Genomic DNA, 23,639 nt, shown 5'->3' on the forward strand with positions numbered 1-23,639 from the left:
TGTGAAAGACCATGAGCCAAAACTGACACTGAAGCCAGTCTGGAGTTTCTGATCTTCACAAACTATGAGAGATAATAAATGCATTTATTGTTTTACATGATTAAATTTTGGAACAAACTGTTTATGCAGTGATATGTCTTGACGTTTTGTCAGTTATCTATTAAGATCTGGTGACTCTGGTGACTCAGAATGTGAGAGCTGTAGCTTATAAACAAGTGGACCTATGGAATAGAATAAACAATCCAGAAGCAAAGCCTTGCATCAAGAAAATCTTCATGTAGATGTCGGGAGGACCACCTGTGTAGAACAATATGGAAAAGATTGGGAAATTATGATGGATTAAAGTGACTTGAGATGTAAAGGTGGGACAAGCATCTGGTCTAACAGCTAAGATGCTGCTTATATCAGAGTGCCTGAGTTAAGAATCCTGGCTCCACTTAAACTTCCAGCTTCCTGTTTATGTGCATCTTGGGTTAGCAGAGATGGTTCAAGTTGTTGGATCCCTGCCAGCCATGTGAGAGATCTGGATTGAATGGAAACAGCGGATGGGAGACCTCTGTTTCTGTTTCTTTTCCTTTAAAACTTTTTTTTTACTTTAATGGTAAAAATAAAGCTAAACAATTTTAGGAAAAGGTGAGGAGTTTGGCCTAGCAGTCAGGATTCCAGTTAAGATGCCTCAGATAACTGGGTTCCTTCCATCCACGCAGGAGACCTGGATTGAGTTGCCCGCTCCCATTTTTGACCCCAGCCCAGCCCCAGATGTTGTAGGCATTTGGAGAATTAGCAGATGGGAGCTCTCTCTTTCTCCATCACTCTGTCTCTGCTTTTCAAGTGATAGGATGATATGTGGCTTTGTGAAGGGAAGAAATTCATAGGTAAGATATTTCTAGAAGTATTATTGAATTGAACTTTAAAGTTACCCGAAAACATTTTGGAATAGCTGTTTTACAGGTTATTTAGAACCTATGGTAATAAAAAATGTATTAACTGCCTTTTAGAAACAAGATAAACACAGATAAAGGGAGTTGTAAATAATATTTGTCCAAAGTCCTGAGTATTTTTAAAATATTGTTCTCCTGTAACCTGTGGTGTGTTTTTGCCAGCCCAGTTGCTGAGGGGCCTTTCTGTTGAAAAATAACAACAAAGAATAAACACTCTTATTTAAGCCTTTAAAAGGACCAGATCCAGTCCCTTCAGAGTTTTCATTCCTTTATCTCATCCATTTGTACTCCTTACACTTCCCATCGACACCCTCCATCACATATAGACTCCGGAGTACACATATAATATCTGTCCCTTTTATGAATGTAGATGTGACCCAAATAGCTCCTTCATTTCTCAGCTTTCTCAGTCTAGCTGCGACCACTTGGAATTTCCCAAAGTGACGTTATCATGAATACTAGAGGAAATCAGAAGTAGTTAGATAATTAGAATGCAAAAGCATAATCATAAATATTTTCAAAGTGACAATTTTTTTATTCTAACATGGTTAAACTTAAGGCTCATGTTTATAGTTTCAGGCTTCGGGCTTACTCACCTGGGTTCTTTCCTCTCAATTCCTAATTTGTATTTTTGTAAGCTAGATAGGGACAATCAACCTTGTTCAAAAATTTATTATTTTATTTATTTTTATTTTATTTAAAAGGTTTAGATACAGGGGCTGAAAGAGTGAAGGGGAGAAATCTCCCATCCACTGGTTCACACACTAAATGCCTACAACAGCTGGAACTGGTCCAGGGAGAAGCCAGGAGCCAAAGAATTCATCCAGATCTCCCACATGGGTGAAAGGGACCCAACTACCTGAGCCATCCTCTGCCGTCTCACAGGGTTCTCATTAGCAGGAAGTTACATCAGATGTGCAGGAGGTGGGACTTTGATATGTGTTATAGGTGTCGGATATGGTGACTTAAGTGCAATTCCAAGCACCTATCCCAATCTATTTTTGGACATTTTATCCTACATCAAAATCAAGAAAATACACACACACACACACACACACAAAGAGAGAGAGAGAGAGAGAGAGAGAGAGAGAGAGAGAGATGGTTGTATGATTGAACTTATTCACAAAAATATGTTAAGCAGTTACTATGAGTATATATCCAATTTTTTAAAAATTCTAGTCAAAATCTACTAGCTAATGACTTAACTGTTGATAACAAGAAACTTATTTGAAATGAAAAGAGAAGATATATTAGAAACAGAAATACCTGGCCGGTGCCGTGGCTTAACAGGCTAATCCTCTGCCTTGTGGCGCCGGCACACAGGGTTCTAGTCCCCGTTGGGGCGCCGGATTCTGTCCCGGTTGCCCCTCTTCCAGGCCAGCTCTCTGCTATGGCCCAGGAAGTCAGTGGAGGATGGCCCAAGTCCTTGGGCCCTGCACCTGCATGGGAGACCAGGAGAAGCACCTGGCTCCTGGCTTCAGATCAGCGAGATGCGCTGGCCACAGCGGCCATTGGAGGGTGAACCAAAGGCAAAAAGGAAGACCTTTCTCTCTGTCTCTCTCTCTCTCTTTCACTATCCACTCTGCCTGTCAAAAAAAAAAAAAAAAAAGAAAGAAAGAAAAAAGAAACAGAAATACCAAAGTTGAGAGTAAAATTAAATATTGATGTTTCTTTTTTAGATTTTTTAAAATTTTAGCTAGTTTGTAACAGGTTCAGTGTGATTTGTAGATACAATTCTAAGAACATTTGATGTTCCTTTTCTCCTTCCCTTCCCCCATTTTTTATCTCCCACTCTCTTTGTTTCCCTTTCATTTTTTAGCTTTTGAGATAACATTTTAAAATTATATTACAGTAAAATGGCTTAATGCTTCACTGAATAAGGAGTTTAATAAGTCAAAAGATCCTAGTTTAGTGGGAATATAGAAAACAGTTATAGGCCGGCGCCGTAGCTCAACAGGCTAATCCTCCGCCTTGCGGCGCCGGCACACCGGGTTCTAGTCCCGGTCGGGGCACCGATCCTGTCCCGGTTGCCCCTCTTCCAGGCCAGCTCTCTGCTGTGGCTAGGGAGTGCAGTGGAGGATGGCCCAAGTCCTTGGGTCCTGCACCCCATGGGAGACCAGGAGAAGCACCTGGCTCCTGCCATCGGAACAGCGCGGTGCGCCGGCCGCAGCGCGCTACCGCGGCGGCCATTGGAGGGTGAACCAACGGCAAAAGGAAGACCTTTCTCTCTGTCTCTCTCTCTCACTGTCCACTCTGCCTGTCAAAAAAAAAAAAAAAAAACAGTTATAAACAATACTTTAATGGAAAAATGATGTTTTCACACTTAAATAGTAAATTTTAAAGTAATCATAGATCATTAAAAGCATAGTAGTATAGCATTCTTAACCATTGGTTTGACAAAGTTATAAAACAAATTTTAAAAAAACTATATTTGCAGCACTACTGATAGACACAGACATTTCTTTTTTCTTTTTTTTTAATTTAGCTCCCAGATATAAGGGAGAACATGCAATATTTCTGAGTCTGACTTATATCACTCAATGTGATGTCCTCCAGTTGCATGCATTTTGCTGCAAATGGTAGAATTTTATTCATTTTTATTGCTGAATAGTATTCCATCATGTATGTATACTACATTTTTTGTACCCATTCATCAGATGATGGGCACCTTGGTTGGTTCCAAAATTTGGCAATTGTGAACAGTGCTGCTCTAAACATGGTGGTACAGGTATGTCTTTGATTCGTTGTGTTCAAATCTTTTGACTATATACCCAGTTGTGGGTTCCTGGATCTTATGGCAAGTCTTCTAGGTTTTTAAGAAATTTTCACACTATTTCCCACAGTGGCTGCACTAATTTACATTCCCACAAACACTGTATAAGTGTTCCCCTTTGTCCATATCCATATCCTCCTCTGTGTTTTGGATTTTAGCCATTTTGACATGGGTGAGGGAACATCTCATTGTGGTTGATTTGCATTTTTCTTATGGCTAGTGATGTTGAGCATTTTTTCATATATTTGCTGGCCATTTGTATGACTATGTTCTCTTTTGAGAACTGTCTATTGAAGTCCTTTGCCCATTTCTCAATTGAATTTTTTTTAAATATTCACTTTTATTTATTTGAAAGAGAGTTACAGAGAGATATAGAGCCAGAGAGAGCGAGAGGCCTTCCATCCACTGGTTCACTCCCCAGATGGCTGCAACAGCCAAAACTGAGCCAATCCGAAGCCAGGAGTCAGGAACTTCTTCCGAGTCTCCCATGCAGGTGCAGGAGCCGAAAGACTTGGACCATCTTCCACTGCTTTCCCAAGGCATAACAGAGAGCTGGATCGGAAGTGGAGCATCTAGGATTCAACTGGTGCCCATATGGGATGCCAGTGCAGCAGGCTGGAGCTTTAACCCACCTTGCCACAGTGCTGGCCCCTGGATTGGTTGTTTTTTTTGCTGTTGAGTTTTTTAAGTAGCTGATATATTCGTGATATTAATCCTTTGTCAGATAGATGGTTTGCAAATATTTTTCCCATTCTATTGGATGTCTTATTACTCTGTTGATTGTATTCTTCATTGTACAAAAGCTTCTCAGTTTGATACAGTCCCATTTGTTTAGTTTTGCTTTTGTTACCTATACTTTGTGGGTTTTGCCCAAGAAGTTGTCCCCTACACCAATGTCTTGGAGTGTTTCCCCTATGTTTTCTTCCTGCAACTTCATAGTCTCAGGTCTATTTACTTACTTACTTACTTACTTACTTATTTATTTAAAAGACAGAGTTACATAGAGAGACAGAGACAGAGACAGAGACAGAGGTATTCCATCTGCTGGTTTACTCTCAAATGGCCACAAAAGCTGGAACAGAGTCCATCCGAATCCAGGAGCCAGGAGCTTCTTCCAGGTCTCCCACGTGGGTACAGGGGAACATCCTCTACTGCTTTCCCAGGCACATTTAGCAGGGAGCTGGATCAGAAGTGGAGCAGCCAGGACTCGAGCTGGTGCCTACATGGGATGCTGACACTACAAGGCCAGGGCTTTAACCCACTATGCCACAGCACCAGCCTCATAGCATTTTAAATTTAAGTCATTGATCCATACTGAGAAGATTTTTTGTATATGATGAGAGGTGTGAATCTAATTTCATTCTTACACACACACAAAATACACACACACATACAGTATTGCCAGCACCATTTGTTGAAGAGATTACCTTACTCCAGTGTATAGTCTAATTAGTTTCTGGGCTCTCTGTCCTGTTCCGTTGATCTTTGTATTGGTTTTTATGGCAGTACTGAGCTGTTTTAATTCCTATAGCTTTGCAATATGCTTTGAAATCAGGTATTGTGATGCCTCCAACTTGGTTTATCTTGTTTGGGATGGCTTTGGCTATTCTTTGTCCTTTGTAATTTCATATGGATTTTAGGATTGCCTTTCTAATTTTGTTAAGAATACCACTGGTATTTTGATAAGGATTTATGAAATCTAGATAGCTTTAGGTAGTATAGATATTTTATATTGATTCTTTCAATCCATGAGCTAGGAAAATCTTCCCATTGTTTTATATTCTTGTTGATTTCTATCAGGAATATTTGATAAGTTTCAGAGATCTTTCCCTCTTTCGTTAAATTTAGTCCTAAATATTTGATTTTTGTGTGACTATTGTGAATGGTATTTCTTTCTTGATTTCTCTGATTTCTCTTTCTGTGAGTTCATCATTAGCATACGAAAAGCTATTGTGTTTTGTATGTTTATTTTGTATTTGCAAATTTACTGAATTGGTCTATCAAGTCTAACAACTCTTTGGTGGAGTGTTTAGGTTTTTCCATGTGCAACATAATGTCATCTGAAAACATCGATAATTTGACTTCTTCTTCTCCAGTTTTGATGCTCTTTATTTCTTTCTCCTGATTGCCCTTGCTAAAACTCCCAGTACTATACTGAATAAGAGCAGCAAAAGAGGATATCTTTGTCTTATTTCAGATCTGAGGGGAAATGCTTTCAGTTTTCCCCATCCCGTGTGATATTGGTTGGTTGGTTGGCATATGTAGATTTTATCATTTTGAAGAATGTTCCTTCTATACCTAATTTGTGCAGGGTTTTTATCATGAAGCCATGCTGAATCTTACCAAATGCTTTCTCTGCATCTATTGGGAAGACCATATGGCTTTTGTCCTTCAGTATATTGATGTGATTTATGATGTTTATTGATTTGCAAATGTTGAATCTCCATTGAAATTCTGGGATAAATCCCACTTGATCGTGATGTCTGATGTTTCTGAGGTGGTTTTGGATTTGATCTGCTAGTATTGTGTTGAGAATCTTTGCATTTATCTTCATTAAGAATATAGGTCTAGAATTTTCTTTTCATGTCATGTCTTTGTTTTTGGAATCAAAGTAATGCTGGCCTCATAAAAGACAGTTTGGCAGAATTCCATCCTGTTCAACATTCTGGAATATTTTGAAGAATATTGCAGTTACTTGTCCTTTGAAGAATTTAATAGTAAAACCATCAGATCTCAGACATTTCCTTGATGGAAGGCTGAATACTGATTCAATCTCAGTGCTTATTATGTGTCTGTTTAGCTTGTCTTGATTTCATCTTGGTAGATTATATGAATCCAGATGTTTATCTATTTCCTCTAGGTTTTCCCATTAACATATAGTTGGTTGAATCTTCTTGGTGATCTTTGAGCTTCTTTTATCTGAATGTCCATATTTCTTTCAAGACCTGGGAATTTTTCAACTACTAATTCATTTAGCAGGTTCTCAATGCTTTTTTTTTTCTTTTTATTTGTTTCCAGGAATACATATAATATGAATGTTTGGTCATTTAAAGATATCCCACATTTTTCATAGACTTTCTTCATTCTCTTAAATTCTTTTCTCCTTATTTCTGTCTGATTGGGTTATTTCAAAATTCTTGTTCTTTTTTTTAATTTGACAGGCAGAGTTAGACAGTGAGAGAAAGAGACAGAGAGAAAGGTCTTCCTTCCATTGGTTCACCTCCAAAATGGCTGCTATGGTCGGCACACTGCGCCGATCCGAATCCAGGAGCCAGGTGCTTCTTCCTGGTCTCCCATGCGGGTGCAGCGGCAAAGCACTTGGGCCATGCTCCACTGCCCTCCAGGGCCACAACAGAGAGCTGGACTGGAAGAGGAGCAACTGGGACTAGATCCCAGTGCGCACATGGGATGCCAGCACTGCAGGCAGAGGATTAACCAAGTGAGCCATGGCATCGGCCCCCAAAATTCTTGTTCTTAAGCTCAGAAATTCTTTCCTCCACTTGGTCTATTCCACTGTTAATGTTCTCAATCATATTTTTCTAGTTCACATATTGAAGATTTCATCTCAAATTTTATATTTGGTTATTCTTAATGTGTTATATCTCCTTAGCAATATTTTCATTCATGTCACTCATTGATTTCCTCATTTATTTAATCTATCCGCATTCTCTTGCATCTTGTTGACTTTCATTATTGTAATTATTTTGAATTTTATAAATGTAATTTTATAGATTTCCTTAAGTTCAGGATCTAATTCTAGATGAGTGATGTGTTCTTTTAGAGGCTTCATGCTACTTGCTCCTTCATGTCTTCTCTGTCCATATATTGATGTCTGCCCATCTGATGTTCTCATCCTTTCTTCTTTATGGAGTAGGTTTTATTGAAAAAGAGTTTATGGTTTAGCTGGAATGTAGGATATCACTTGGTTTGTTGCTTTTATTTTGTTTCTAGGTGAGTCCAGGAGTGTAGGCTCTGATTTCTTTTCTCTCAATCAATGTCAGCTGTGTTTGTGACACAATGGTCTAGTCTACTGGAGTTCAAAGAGATACAGGTGTGGCTTTGGGATGAATAAGGATTTCCTTGGGTGTGTATCTTTGGTCCACAGAGAGTTTAGTGTCAGTCTCCCTGTCAAATGTGCTAACCAGGGCCTTGTTATAGGTGCTGAGGGAGACAAGAGTGGCTGCTCCTTTGTCCTACTAGGAAGCTTGAATGATACTAGGGCTTGGGACACCAAATGCTGTGGCTCTAGGACTATGTGATACGGATGGACTCTTCCTCAGGTCCTGTTAGGAGAGTCCAACTGGTGCCGTGGCTTACAATACCAGCAGCCCTAGTCCAAGGACTAGGGGATGTGAACTAGACCCTGTTCCAGTCCTACACCATGGCTATAACATATTCAGGGGATTTTACTCTGAAAGGTATGAGTGTAAAAAGGTGGATTGCAGGTAGGTTCTTCCCTAGGTCCACCAGGGAGATACCAGTGGCACCAAGAAATTTAGAATAAGTTGTTACAGTCCTGGTGTTGCAATGTACATTGGGGTCATTATCCATATTGCACCCAGTGGGAGTGGATTTTTTTGTGGGCTGCTTCTAGTGTTAGCTCCAGAAGCTGAGGTGAATCCCCTTTGTTCACACACAGTGCATGAACATAGCTCTTGTGCTAATGTCCCAAAACTCTGCCCATTGCAGGATGCAGGGGACGCATCCTCTGCCTCACTCATTGCCCTCCCTCTGAATATGATGCTGGTAGGAGCAGAACAGTGGCTCACTGGGAGCCTTCTCACTGTGGAGTGTGGCACTCTGCAGAAGTGGGGGAGGCTGAGAAATCAAGGCAGCTTCCTTGTTCTAAGCCTGGCTGTTGCTCAGACCCCAGTCAGCTCTCCAGGCTGTAGTAAAAATCAATGGTGACTGGAATTCACAGTGGGGCATGCAGCACCTTCTTCCTACCTTAACATGGTAAGATGGTGGCTCACTCCTGGCCATGACACACAACTGGCTGTGGCGGTGTTTCTGTCCTCTCTCCTATTGTCCCATGGAGTCTACATTGGTTTTGTTTTTTGGTATTTTGGTTTGTTGTTTGTTTTTCAATTCTTTGCTGAAAATTTCTAGTCAGACCCCTAGAAATGTTGCCTTCCTGTGTTCTTTTCATATCCCGGAGCAGCTTAGGTTAATGTGACTATACTACTTGGATCTTGGATCTCTTGATGTTTCTTTCAGCTGTACTTTATACATAAGTATATGTAAGCATCTGTGAGTGTGGTCTGTATTTACACTATGGGTGATATATTTATTACTGTCATGGTTAGAAGAGTTAAAATTTCACTGATTAAATTGCTTTCTCGAGAATTCCTTTCCCCTTCTTTCCATGGTGGCAATTGTTTGTGTTTTTTTTTTTCCTTCTTTTTTACAAAGATTTATTTATTTTATTTACTTGAGAGGCCGAATGACAGGGAGAGACAAAGAGAAGGAGAGATCTTCCATTTGGTGGTTCACTTCCCAAGATCCCATACACTTAGGCCATGATCCACTGATTTTCCAGGTGCATTAGCAGGGAGCTGGATTAGAAGCAGGCAGCCAGGAGTCAAACAGCAACATAATGTAGGATGCTGTGACTACAAACTGAGACTTAACCCACTGTGCCACCAATCACAGCCCCTATGTTGACCATTCTTTGTAGCCCTAATATGTACCCCTCTTTTCTTTTTGAAGAAAATATGCATGACCTAGTTCAAGCAAATTGGATAATTCATCAGGCTCTTAGCATGCCGTGTGTGTGTGTGTGTGTGTGTGTAGTAGTAGTAGTAGTAGTAGTAGTAGTAGTAGTAGAGGCATGCCTGCATCCTGTATCACAGTTTTGGAATTAAAGTCCTGGCTCTGGTTTCCTTTGACAGTTTTCCACTCTTGCAGACTCTCGGAGGCAGTGATGGCTCAAGCGATTCATTCCTTACTACCCACATTTGAAGCTCAGATTCATCTTTTAGCTCCTGGCTTTAGTCTGCTTGAGCCTTAGCTGTTGCAGGCATTTGGGGAGTCAACTAGCAGATGGGAACCCTATCTTTCTGTCAGTGCCTTTGCCTCTCAAATTGAAAAGAAAAGAAAATTGGGTAATTCAGGGTTGTTTTCAGCTCACACATGTGTAGATGCAATCTGGTAAATGTGTAGCTGTAGTCATTCTGCCCATCAACAGCACACATGGCTGTCCTCTATTTATGAGAGCAGGAAAATAGAGGCAATAGCCAGGGACTTATTACACTGGGATAACAAAGCCCATTGCCAAAGCTGCTCCAGCTGGGAAATCAGTAAAAGCAGGTGAGGCTCAAGGGTTTAGACCGGGCCAAGTGGTGTGGGGTGACTCACAATCTGGGTTGACTACTATCCAGCACTGTCTACTTGGTCCACTTGCATCCTTTTATTGTATTTGAATCTTGTATGAAGTCCAGGGATCCTCACTACTTCCCTAAAAACGGAGGATATTTTCAGTCATTAAAGGTAGTGTTCATTTTCAATCTTCTAAAATAACTTGGAAAGGATTTGGATAAGGAGCTACAATTTCCGTGCTCCAGCTTTTCTTAGATTCATAAAAGATAATCACCATCTCTTACCTCCATCATCTATTCCCAATTCCCAGAATCCTTGGCTGGTTGTTCTGGTGATCTGAGTCCTACCCATCATCCGTGATCCAAATCTTTATTTCACAAAGGCCATTAGTTGCCTTTTCCTTGTTGTGTTGTGGTTTTGACATTGATCATTCAGAATTATCCCTGAACACAAAAGTACTAAGCATCGGCCCACCCCAGTGCACAACCAAGTTCCTGGACATATCTCCTGTACCCACATGGTGAAGACATAGATCCTCATTGTTCTCACAGTTGACTGCCTCCTTCTATTTAGTAACAATTTTCTTTGCCTATATATCTGCTGGCATAAGAAACACAAAATGGCTGTATAATAGTTGCAGTTTTCTAGCTCCATAGAAACTTTTTATGCCCATTAGTAGAAGTAACCCCTAGGCATCATCCTGTCCAACCATCCTATGTTGGATAAGTCATGTAAAAGTTTGTTGACTTACTAGGAAAAAATGTTTTCTAATGTTTATATTTTAATTTTTTGTCTAAAAATTTAAAGACATAAAATTACATGTGTATATGGGGTACAATGTAATATTTTGTGATATTCAATCAGGTGAAATAGATCTCTTCAAACAGTTAACATTTCTTTATAGTGAATACATTCCAAATCCTGTCTTCTATATCAAATCCTATGCAGTATATTTTTTAAAGATTTATTTATTTATTTGAAAGTCAGAGTTACACAAAGAGAGAGAGAGAGAGAGAGAGAGAGGTCTTCCATCTGCTGGTTCACTCCCCAATTGGCCGCAACGGCCAGAACTGCACCGATCCAAAGCCAGGAGCTAGGGGCTTCATCCGGGTCTCCCACGTGGGTACAAGGGCCCAAGGACTTGGACCATCTTCTATTGCTTTCCCAGGCCATAGCAGAGAGCTGGTTAAGAAGTGGAGCAGCTGGGTCTTGAACCAGCGCCCATATGGGATGCGTGTGCTTCAGGCCAGGGCATTAACCCACTGTGCCATAGCACCGGCCCCCCTATGCAGTATATTATCTATGGTCACACTACTGTAGGCAGAACATCAAAAGTTCTTAGCCCTATTTAGCTATACCCTCGTATTTCAGCATCCAAAGTTTCTTTGACATATGTGTGTTAGGTGATGACTGAGAATCTGGAAGGCAATTGAAGGTGATCCCTGTAGAAGAAAGACATGCACATGCTCTGAAAATATTTCCCAGACCTTGTCTTCAAGGATCGGGCCCACACTACCGAATCCATGGACCTAGTTTTCTTTATCTTTTCTTTCCCCAACTATACCCCCAAGGATCATACCCTGTGAGTATCTCCAGGGACTTCCTTCAACATACACTCAAAAATGTCCCTATCAAGTTTCTTTGCCACCTCTGTGGGGCTCACTATTCTTAAAAGAAAGATTCGAACTTAAGAATTTAAAATGACAACAATATAAACTTCTTCCCTGGTGAAAATTAATCCTAGGAAATATAATTGCCTCGGAGCCAGAGTTGTGGTACAGCAAGTTAAGCATCTGCTTGTGACAACAGCATCCCATATAAGCATAGGTTCGAGTCCCGGCTGCTCTACTTCCAATCCAGCCCCCTGCTACTGTGCCTGGGAAAAGCAGTGGATGATGACACAAATACTTGGGACCCTGCCACCTGTTTGTGAGAACCAGATGTAATTTCATTCTCCTGGCTTTAGCCTGACCCAGCCCTGGCTGTTGCGGCCATTTAAGGTGAGAACCAGCAGATAGAAGATCTCTCTCCCCTCTGCCCACTCTCTGAAATTCTGCCTTTCAAAAAAATAAAATAAAAAAAATTTACAAAAAAGAAATACAGTTTTCTAACTCCCTCTTGAAAATAAGAAAAAATTTATTTTGTAAGGATAGAACAAATGGATATCCTAGTTTAAACAGAGAATGCTGTACATACTCATATATACACTGATGCACACATAAATATATAATACAGTATTATACATTCATATATATTTTTGTATCGTCTGCTTCTGGGTTTTTACACTTACTGTTTCTCTCTCAGGAAATTGTCAACATATTTTCATGACAGTTCATCAAATCCTTCAGATCTTTCCAAAATATTTCCTCAGATCATTCTTTGATTATCCTAGATAAGCCTTCTTACCCATCAATCTCTGTAAACTAAAGGTAGTGGTAGCGTCTCTGTAACCCTGATGAGTATCTATAACTTCACTTATTATTCATTATGCATTTGTTTGTGTGTCTGTCATCTTCCTCAAAAGGAAAAGAAACCCATCAAGAGAAAGCATTCTGTTGATTTGGTTTACAAGTACAGACATCTCTAGTGCCTAGATGAGTGTTGTGCACATGGAACTTGATAAATATTTAATAGAGGGATCATAATTTCTGCAGTTTTATTGAAGCATGAGAACAAAGGGTATTGAAGATTTAATACATATTTAGGAACAAGTTGCCTTCTCCTATCAAGTGCTATCCAGATATCTTAAATGATTAATTTAAGGAGGATTTAGGACACTCAAATACCTGTGAATGCCTATGTAAATTCTGAGTTGTGTTAAGAAGGACATTTCACGTTTGATTATTTGACCAATTATGGAAGAAATATTGAAACTATTGCAAAATAGTGAGTAATAAAATCAGTTTACATTGGGATTTGAAGTTGGTTGTGAGTTCTGAGATGGGCATTTCATACCTACCCGTGGTGTATACCTTTGTGTTTTCCTTGAGTGAGTTTTTTCAGTTATTACTGATGTATTAAATGGTTAACTAAAAAAAGATGGGTGAAAGGAAAAAATTATTTGAAATTTTAAAATTATAGAAGATAATCTACAAGTTGGATAATCTACATGTAAATTGAAGAGTTGACTGAAGATAAATACTTGTAACTTTTATGGTGTCTTTGAGAGATACACTCCTGGTATTCATCAGGTTTACACACTACGATTTTTATTATTCTTCTGGTATACTGTCATACTTTTACAAATCATTGCACAGGGAAAATGTCCACTGTTATAAAGATCCACTGTTTTCATTGTTTGGAGCAAATTGTCACATGCTTAACCTTCAAGTATTGTGGAGACTCTTGCCTAACTAAAGGCAATTGAAATAAATACATTTTAATTATTCTTATTTTGGTGTGTAAGTTACTTAAGGTGCTTTTCCTCTGACAAGCAAAGAAAAAACACTTCTCTCTTTTTATTCTATCACACCTTTTTTTTCTCTTTATCCTTCTATCCCAACACCAGTTATAATATTCTAGATAAAAATATAGAAATAGTCTCTAAAATATTATTGGAACAAAGTACCAATTCTGTATACATAATGATTCTGAACCGCCGACTAGCTCTTAAAATACCAAACTATACACCTATATGTGACAAAAGACATTTGTACCTTGGCATGTTGGGAAAATGCTCTGAGAATTGGTAATATCAATTTAGGTATCCCAGCTTGAAGGACTAATGTTTGGATTTGGCTATTTCCAACATCTTCTTTTATAAACCAAATTAATTATTAATTTAAGCTCTGGAAATACCTACAATACTTTTCCTGCAAGTTGTACTGGCCATTGTTAGGCTATAATGTGTTATCAGTAAGAAAGTTCAGGATTTTGGAAGGGCAAACACATTACTCATTGTTTCATTCAATAGAAGAATTATAAATGTTTTCTACATGACATGGAAACTGTTTTCTAAGAGAAAACAAATAATATGAATGTATAATGTTGCAATATAAAACCCTTCCTGTTCAGAAATACTAACATCTGATAATAAATATTCGTATTATATTCTTTGTGTTTTTTTTTTCATATAAACTTTCACATACTCCTTTTTGCTGACCCTTCATTTCCTATTGTAAGGCTCTGACTGGCCTCCAACCTGCTCCATGTCTCAGATGTGCAGGTCATTTTGCCAATACTGATTTTTGTGCAGTCAGAATGTGGAGAACCTTCTATCATATTAATCTTTAGATATGTGAGAACCTTTTCCACTGCACCACTAGCTACTCCTGCACAATAATGTACTCCTATCACCTCCCTGATCATGAAATAAAGCTTAATCTTAAAGTATATTTTATATATTTACAGATATGAATTTCTTTCTGTTTAGAAAACGAACCACAATTATGCTGAGATCCCATGATAAAGTTTTCAAAGATAAAAGGAAAAGCAGTATGAGCAAGTTTTATGATAGATGTAAAATAAATTAAATCCTATACAGTTATATTTCTTATAGAGGATCAAGATGTGGAAACTGGGACTGGTGTGGTAGCATAGCTGGTAAAACCAGCAATGTTGGCATCCCATATGGGTGCCAGTTTGAGCCCCAGCTGCTCTGCTTCCAATTCAGCTCCTTTCTAATGGCCTGGGAAAACTGGAAAAGATGGCTTAAAGGCTTGGGTCCCTGCCACACATGTGGGAGACCTGGAAGAAGGTCCTGGCTCCTGGCTTTGGACCAGACCAGCCTTGGCCATTGCAGCCATCTGGGGAGTAAATCAGTAGATTGAAGATCTTTTTCTGTTTCTCCCTCTCTCTTTCTCTGTCTCCCTGTAACTCTTTCAAATGAATGAATTTTTTAAAATGAGGACTATATGCTTTATGATCAGATTCAGCAAAATAAAACTATCAAGAAGAACGTTTGTCATATTTCCAAACCATACACAGCCACTTTCTTTTTCATGTGTTTTTATTTATTTGAAAGACAGAGAGAGATGTCCATCCCCTGGTTCACTCCCCAAATGCCAGAAGCAGCTGGGCCTGGATCAAATCAAGGCCAGAAGATTGCAACTCAATTTGGTTCTTCCATATGGGTATCAAGGACCCATCTTGAGCCATTACCTGTTGCCACCCAGGGTGCTTATTAACAGAAGGATGAGATTCTAAGTGGAGCCAGGACTCAAACCCAGACTCTCCAACATGGGAAAAAGGTATCCTAAGTGTCACCATAAGCACTTCATCAAATACCTGCCCACACAGTCATTTCACTAACCAGCCCATTGCATGGAAATGACTTGTCCTTTAATTTGTAAAAATAACTTAATGAGGGGTGGGCATTTGGCATAGTGATTAACATGCTGATTGGAATACTCACATCCCATATCAGAGTGTCTGGATTCAAGTTCTGGCTTTGCTATCACTTCCATCTTCTTGCTAATGAGAACCTGGGAAGTATCAGGTGATGGAGCAAGTACTTGGGTTCCAGTCATCAATGTGGCAGACCTGGATGGAATATCAGGCTCCTTGGCTTAAGCCTTGTCTAGCCTTCCTGTTATGGGATTCTGGAGAATAAACCAGCAGATAGAAGATCCATCTCTCTCTTGCTTACCCTGCCTTTCAAATACATAAAAATAAAGTTTAAAATAAGTCCTTATGCAGCCATTATTGATTAGTTTCCAATTATGTTATATGACAACCAAATATAATTGTTATTGAAAAAAATCTCATGATTATTGTATGCAATGTGTTCTTTCCAGGAAAACTAAAACCTAACATAAAATATTTCAAGACATTGATATCAAAATCTTAAGTCAATATTTCACTTTGTGTTTTGCTCTACCATTCAAAAAATATATATGATAATAAGCTTGTTTAGAAACGTAGCACATATAGTTGATACTCACCAAATTTTCCATATGTCCCTCTCTATACCTCGGCATTCTCTTGAAGTGATGTCAAAACAATGTGACTAGTTCTGGCTGAAACAGCACCAGAAGAAGCAGAAAAGTAGAGCCAGAGAAGTTGAGAATCACTGCCGTCCACTCCTCTAGTTCCCTACTACAGTGACCTTAAAAGCCACATGTTCTAGTTAGTTGGTGTCATTACAAGATTGAGGGTAGGAATGTGATGTGCACTGGCTCTATGTGACCCATCAAGACCGCCAAACAAAACATTCTATAGTGTATTAAAAAATCGAATTAGGATACTCTAAAAAGAAATGGAAAAGAGTTTGTAGCATAGAACTTTGTTTCAGGTTACAGCATATTGACTTAAAATTCTGTTTACTCTGTTTTGAACATTTTGTAGTAATACATTTAAAGTTCTATAGGCCATCTCAGAAAACTTCTTTTCAAATATGAGCTTAGTTTAAAAAGAAGTGGGAAGATATGTCTATGATAGTTTATAGTGGGAAGAAATAATTAGAGCAACCGTCACTTACAAAAGCCCTTAATATGCCAAGCTCTATGCTAAAGTCATTGTTTGAATTACCTCATTTAATCCTTCAAGCAGCAACTTGATACAGAAACTATTATTAGACCAATTTTAGAAACAAGAAGTCATGGCCTCAAGTGGGTTAAGTAACTTGTCCAAGGCTATATTGGATAGCTATTGGATAGCTATCAACTTAGTGAAAATTCAGATACACCAATTGAATCCATTGTCATCACTTTAAACCAACACTCTACACTTGACAATGTAAACAATGGAGCTATATTTTATGTGGACATTTACAATTAATTAGCCTGTCTCCTCTTGATTCAATGGCTGCATTACTTAGAACCTTTCCATCAACCATCAAACACACTCTCCAATATTGCATACAAGCAAAACAAAAGAATACAACAGCAACAAGGTAGCCCTTAGCCAACCTCCTGGTTCCTTGTCCTTCACAGCTGCACATCTGGAAAAACACCATAATTTTTCCCTCCACTTGTCTTATGCCTTACTGTGTCCTCACTGCTCTCCTCCATGACTTTCATTCTCATAAGTTAACTCATCCTCTCCTGCTACGTTGAACAGTAACCCCCATCTCTCCTTACTCCTCGGAAACATTTGCAATTTGGGTCACACCCTCCCTCTTAAGAACCTCTTTTCTTCATAAACATATGAGCCTAGGGTTTCGATTCCATGTGTCCTCTTTGCAATGACAGAACTACCACAAAACTCCTCATTATCTTCAACTACCAGTTGCTCTCTATTTTATCCTGTTACATGAACCTAAAATCCAGGAATCATTTTTACTTCTATTTTAATTAATTTATTAATAAGAAGAGTGATTTAGCTATTCTACTACTTCACAAACTGCCATCATTTTCTCACATTATCACCACATTTATCTTATATATGTCTATTCTCAGTCTCCATGTACTTAGCAGAAGACAATAAAGGTAACTGATCAAGATGATGATGATAAAATTTATTGTCTTATTGGATAATCAACGTATGTCAAATAATATCTGTTTCTTATGGTAAAAGATGTTTTTACTGGTTGGTATCCTCACATAGTCTCCAGTCCTTCCTTAATTCATTTTGAACACTAAAGACAGAATGATATTTAGAGAAAATGTTCTATTACACTGAGATCCAAATACTGTTAGAATGAATAGAAATTTTGTTATAGGGCTGGCAGGATTTGAATCCTGCCTACCTGCCTTGATTTTTAACTCACGTGTCTCCAGTTCATCCCTTGCCACTGTGCCACATTTCACTGTTTTCTTTTAATTCCAAGAATATGCAATTCACCTTTGTATTTACTATTTCTTCCTCCTAAAATGCATGACTGTCCCCACAGATTCAATTTAATTATTGATCATCTTCGAGATCTCTCTATTCAATCCCAGAGTCCTTTGCCTATTCTTTACTGCCCGTGATTGATCTAGTTTCATTAATTAATTAATTTAAAAATTGTATTAGTTTTTAACACATTCAATATGGATGGAGATACAATTCTAAAAACATAACATCCTCCCTCCACCTCCATCCCTTCACCTTTTTCCCTCCCACCCTCATTACTTCTCCCTTTCAGGTTTTTTTTTTTTTTTTAGTTTTTGAGATTAAATATTTTAAATTTACATTTTAGTAAAATGACTTAATACTTCACCAAAAAGAAGTTTACCACATAAAAAAGACCCTAGTTTAGTGGGAATATAGACAATGGTTATAAGCAATAATTGAATGGAAAAATTACCATTTCATTCATGTATGGTACATTTTAAAGTAATCACACATCATAAAACCATAGTAGTATAGCATTCTTAACCAATGGTTTGGCAAAGGTATAAAACAAAGTTTAATAAAACCATATTTAACAATAATGATGCACATGCATTTCTTTTTTTGTTTTCATTTTAGCTTCCACATATAAAGGAAAACATGTGGTATCTGTACTTCTGTGTCTGGTTTATTTCACACAACATCATGTCCTCCAGTTGCATCCATTTTGCTGCAAATAGTAGAATTTCATTCTTCTTATAGCTGAATAATATTCAATTGTGTATATGTAGTACATTTTCTTTATCCATTCATCTGATGATGGACACCTTGATTGGTTCCAAAATTTGACTATCATGAACAATGTTCCTATAAACATGATGGAACAGGTATCTCTTTGGCATAATGTGTGCATGTCTTTTGGGTATATAACCAGTAATGGGATTCCTGAATCATATTGCAAGTCTATGTCTCGTTTTTTAAGAAATCTACATGCTATTTTCCATAGTGACTGCATTAATTTTCATCCCCACCAACAGTGTGTAAGTGTTCCCCTTTGTCCACATCCTTGACAGCATTTGTTACTCTCAAACTTTTGGATTGTAGACATTCTGATGAGGAGAGGTGATATCTCTGTATGGTTTTGATTTTTACTTCCCTGTTGGCTAGTGATGGCAAGCATTTTTTTTCTTTTTCTTTTTTGCATATATTTGTAGGCCATTTGCATTTCTTCCTTTGAAAGCTGTCTTTTGAGTTCCTTTGCCCGTTTCTTAACTGGATTGGTTTTTTGTTGCTGCTATTGTTGAGTTTCTAAGTTGCTGATACATGCGGGATATTAATCTTTGTTGGATAGGTAACAAAGATATTTTTTCCTATTCTGTTGGCTGTCTCTTCACTATATTGATCATTTCCTTTGCTATACAAAAGCTTCTGAATTTGATAGAGTCCCATTTGTTTAGTTTTGTTTTTGTTGACTGTGCTTTTGGAGTCTCGACCAAGTTGTCCACTACACCAATGCCTTTGAGTGTTTCCCTTATATTTTCTACCAGGAAGTTCATAATCTCAGGTCTTAAATTTAGTTCTTTGATCCATCTTGAGTTGATTTTTGTATACAATGTGAGGTATGGATCTGATTCATTCTTCTACATATATATATATCCAATTTCACCAGCATGTTTGTTGAAAAGATTATCCTTATTCCACTTTATGGTCTGTACACTTGTCAAAAATAAGTTCTCTGGGCCAGCGCCGCAGCTCACTAGGCTAAACCTCCACCTGCAGTGCCGGCATACCAAGTTCTAGTCCCTGTCGGGCACCAGATTCTGTCCCAGTTGCTCCTCTTCCAGTCCAGCTCTCTGCTGTGGCCCGGGAGTGCAGTGGAGGATGGCCCAAGTGCTTGGGCCCCTGTACCCACATGGGAGACCAGGAGAAGCACCTGGCTCCTGGCTTAGGATCAGCATGGTGTGCCGACTCCAGTGCGCTGGCCACAGTGCAGCACGCCGGCCACAGTGGCCATTGGGGGGTGAACCAACAGAAAAGGAAGACCTTTCTCTCTGTCTCTCTCTCTCTCTCACTGTCTACTCTGCCTGTCAAAAAAACAAAAAAAAATGAGTTCTCTGTATGCATGTCAGTTAATTTCTGGACACTGTTCTGTTCCATTGATCTATGGATCTCTGTGTCAGTTTTTATACCAGTGCTGTGCTGTTTTGATTGGCATAGCTTTGTAGTATGTTTTGTAGTATTTGAATTGTGATGCCTCCAGCTTAAATTTTTTTTTAAATTTTCCTTGATTCCAACTGGCTATTCTGGGTCTTTCATGATTCCATATGAATTTTACGATTGCCTTTTCTAATTCTGTATAGGTATTTGACAGGGATTTTTGCATTGAATCTCTAAATACCTTTAGGTAGTATAGACATACTGATATTGATTCTTCAAACCCATGAGTAAGTAATACCTTTCTTTTTTTTGTTGTTGTTGATGATTTCTTTCATCAATGTTTGAAAATTTTCATTGTAGTGATCTTTCACTTCTTTGGTTAAATTTATTCCTAAATATTTTATTTTTTTGTGTGACTGTTGTGAATGATGTTTCTTTCTTGATTTGTCATTCTGTGAGTTCATCATTTGCATATAAAATTTTATTTTTTGTGAGTTTATTTTGTAACCTGCAACTTTACTGAATTGGTTTATAAATTCTAATAGCTTTTCAGTGGAGTGTTTAGGTTTTTCCATATACACCATCATGTCACCTGCAAACATGGATATTTAACTTCTTATTTTCCAGTTTTGATACCCTGTTACTTTCTCCTCTCTAATTGCTCTCAGTAAAACTTCCAGTAGTTTATTGAATAAGAGTGGCAAAAGTGAATATCCAGATCTGAGGAGAAATGCTTTCAACTTTTCCCCATTCAGTATGATATTGTCTGTTGGTTTGTGATATATAGCCTTTATAATTTTGAAGAACATTCCTTCTATACCTAACTTGTGGAAAGTATTTAGTATGAAGCTGTGTTGAATCCTATCAAATGATTTCTCTGCATGTATTGAGATGACCATATGGCCTTTGCTCTTCATTCTGTTGGTGTGATTTATAATATTTATCGATTTGCAAATGCTGAACAACCCTTCCATTTCTGAGATAAATCCCACTTGATCATGATGTATGCTCTTTTTGATCTGGTTTTGCATTCAATTTGCTAGTATTCTGTTAAGAATATTTGCATCTATGTTCATTAAAAACATAGGTCTGTAGATTTCTTAATGTATCTTTGGTTTTGGTATCTAAATAATGCTGGAATCTATGAGAGAAATTGTCATTCTGATATCTTGTTATTGTTTACTGCCTTTGTCTATACTCTTGAGGAACAGTGGTTTTCTACTTACTATCTGTTGAATTTTTTATTTAGTTGAGAATTAATCTTCCGATTAGAAAATAAACTATTAAAATGTCATTTTAAAAATTAAAAGAAACAATAAGAAAGGAAGGAGCAGGAAGTATGGGAGTGTGGGTAGGAAGGAGGGTAATGTAGTAGGTATTTTGCTATTAAATTTATATACTTGAAATTTATTCATCTAATATAAATAAAAAATTGAAAAAAGGTTTGACAGAGCTCCATCCTCCTCTATATTTTGGGATAGTTTCAAATGTATTGTAATTACTTCCTCTTTCAGTATTTTGTAGAATTCAGTAGTAAAGCCATCGGGTTCCCAAACTTTCCTTTGATGGTAGAATTTTGTTTATTGCTTTAATCTCAATGTTTGTTATGGATCTCTTTAGGTTGTCTTTATCTTATTTATTTAATCTTGTTAGGTTTTATGTATCTAGGATTTTTTTCCCTCTCTATTTTTCTATATTAGTCTGGCTAGAATTGTATCTATTTTGTTTTGATATGTTGTATTTTCATTTCCATTTATTTCAAAGCAGTTGTTAATTTCATTTTTAATTTCTTCATTGACCCACTGATTATTCATTAGCATGTTGTTTAATTTCCAAGTTTTATGAATACTACTTTGTTTTTTTGTTTTTTGTTTCTTTTGTTTCTTTATGGTCTGAGAAGATACATGATATGATTCAATCCTTTTAAACTTGCTGAGACTTGATTTGTGGTCTAATATGTGATCTATCCTTGAAAATGTTCCATGTCCTATTGAGAAAAATGTGTATTCTGTAGATGTTGGGTGAAATCTCTATAAATGTCTGCTAGATCCATTTGCTTGATCGTGTGTTCAATATCAATGTATCTTTATTGATTTTCTGTCTGGATAATGTGTTCATTGATGAGAGTGGGGTGTTGAAGTCATCCAATGTTACTATATTGGAGTCTCTCTCTCTCTCTCTCTCTTTAAGTCATATAGTATTTGCTATATATATCTGGATGATCCTGTGTTGGATGCATATATATTTATGATTGCTATGTTTTCTTTTGGAATTGAACCTTTTATCAAAATATAGTGTCCTTTATATCTTTTTACAGTTTTTGATTTAAAGTCTGTTTTATTTGATATCAGGATAGCTACTCCTGCTCTCTTTTGGTTTCCATTTTTCTAGCCCTTCACTTTAAGTCTGTGTGAATCTGTTTGTGAAATGAGTTTCTTGTAGGCAGCACTTAATGGGGTCTTAGTTGTTTTTTTTTCCCATTCAGACAACCTAAGTCTTCATTCAGACAACCTAAGTCTTTTCATTGGAGAATTTAACCTATTTACATTCAAGGTTAGTATTGATAGATAAGAACTAAGAATTGTCATTTTGTTGATTGGACAAGGATTCTACCTGCTCTATTGGTGAATTTGGTGTTGTCATGTATTTACTTCTAATGCAAGATGTGCTTCAGAATTTGTTGTAAGGCTGGTCTGGTGGTGGTCAGTTCTCTCAGTTTTCCCTTATCTGGAAAATACTTTAATTTTCCTTCACTTTTAAAGGATAGCTTTACAGTATATAATATTCTTGGTCAGAAGTACTTTTAAGACCATAAATTTCTGTTGGTTTATTTTCTTGCATATTTTTACCTCAATGGTTTAGTGAGAATATGTAGATTTCTTTATCTTCTCCTTATATTGTAAGATTCATATGATCCAAAACCTTTCTCTTTCTGTTCACTTTCCTCACTGCTCAGGGTTCAATGAATATCTGTTGGGTGAATGAGTAAAGAAAGTAAGGAAGGAAATGCACTCCTATGAGTTAGCCTATACTCCTCACTTGTACTTATCACTCCCTTTACAGTCTCACAAATCTGCTCCATTCTATTGTCATGCATTCAAGCCTGCTAAAATTCATCAGAATTCCTACAATAATTAGTGTTGCTGCTTTTGATGTTTTGCTCTATTTTCTCATTGCTGTCACAACTGGAGTGGTTTTCAAAAACACAGTTCAAATTTAAAATCTATTGCTATGTAACAATCTCTCCAAAAGTTAGTGACTTAAAACAGAAATTCCTCTCATGGCTCTAAGGGTTGGCAAGACTTATCCATTCAGTTCTTGCCAAGGGTTTCTTTTGGGGTTGCAGTTAGATAGTCTAGATTGCTGTCACCTAAAGTCTTCAGTGAACAGAAGAACCCAAACTTGACAAACTCCCATCACTCAATGCTGCAGATAGGAGCTTAGCTTGGGCTGTTAACTAAATTACCTGTGGTTTGGGGTTCTCATACCCTAGCTACTGGATTCCAAAAAGAATAATAAGAGTTAACAACCCAGAGACCTAGGTGGAAGCTGCATGAATTCTTTGCAACTCAGTTTTAGAAGGAACATGGTGTGACCTTGACCACATTCTTTCAACTGAAAGTAATCACTGTATCAGGTCATATTTAATAAAAAGGCCATCCAGAAAAATATGAATAGCTTCTTTTGAGGACCATTTTTGGAGATTAACTGCTACAATCTTCAGAAATTCACATAACACACATCAATAGTCCTTCCTA

Source organism: Lepus europaeus, chromosome 2 (assembly GCF_033115175.1).
Source record: "Lepus europaeus isolate LE1 chromosome 2, mLepTim1.pri, whole genome shotgun sequence".
NCBI classification, from domain to species: Eukaryota; Metazoa; Chordata; class Mammalia; order Lagomorpha; family Leporidae; genus Lepus; species Lepus europaeus.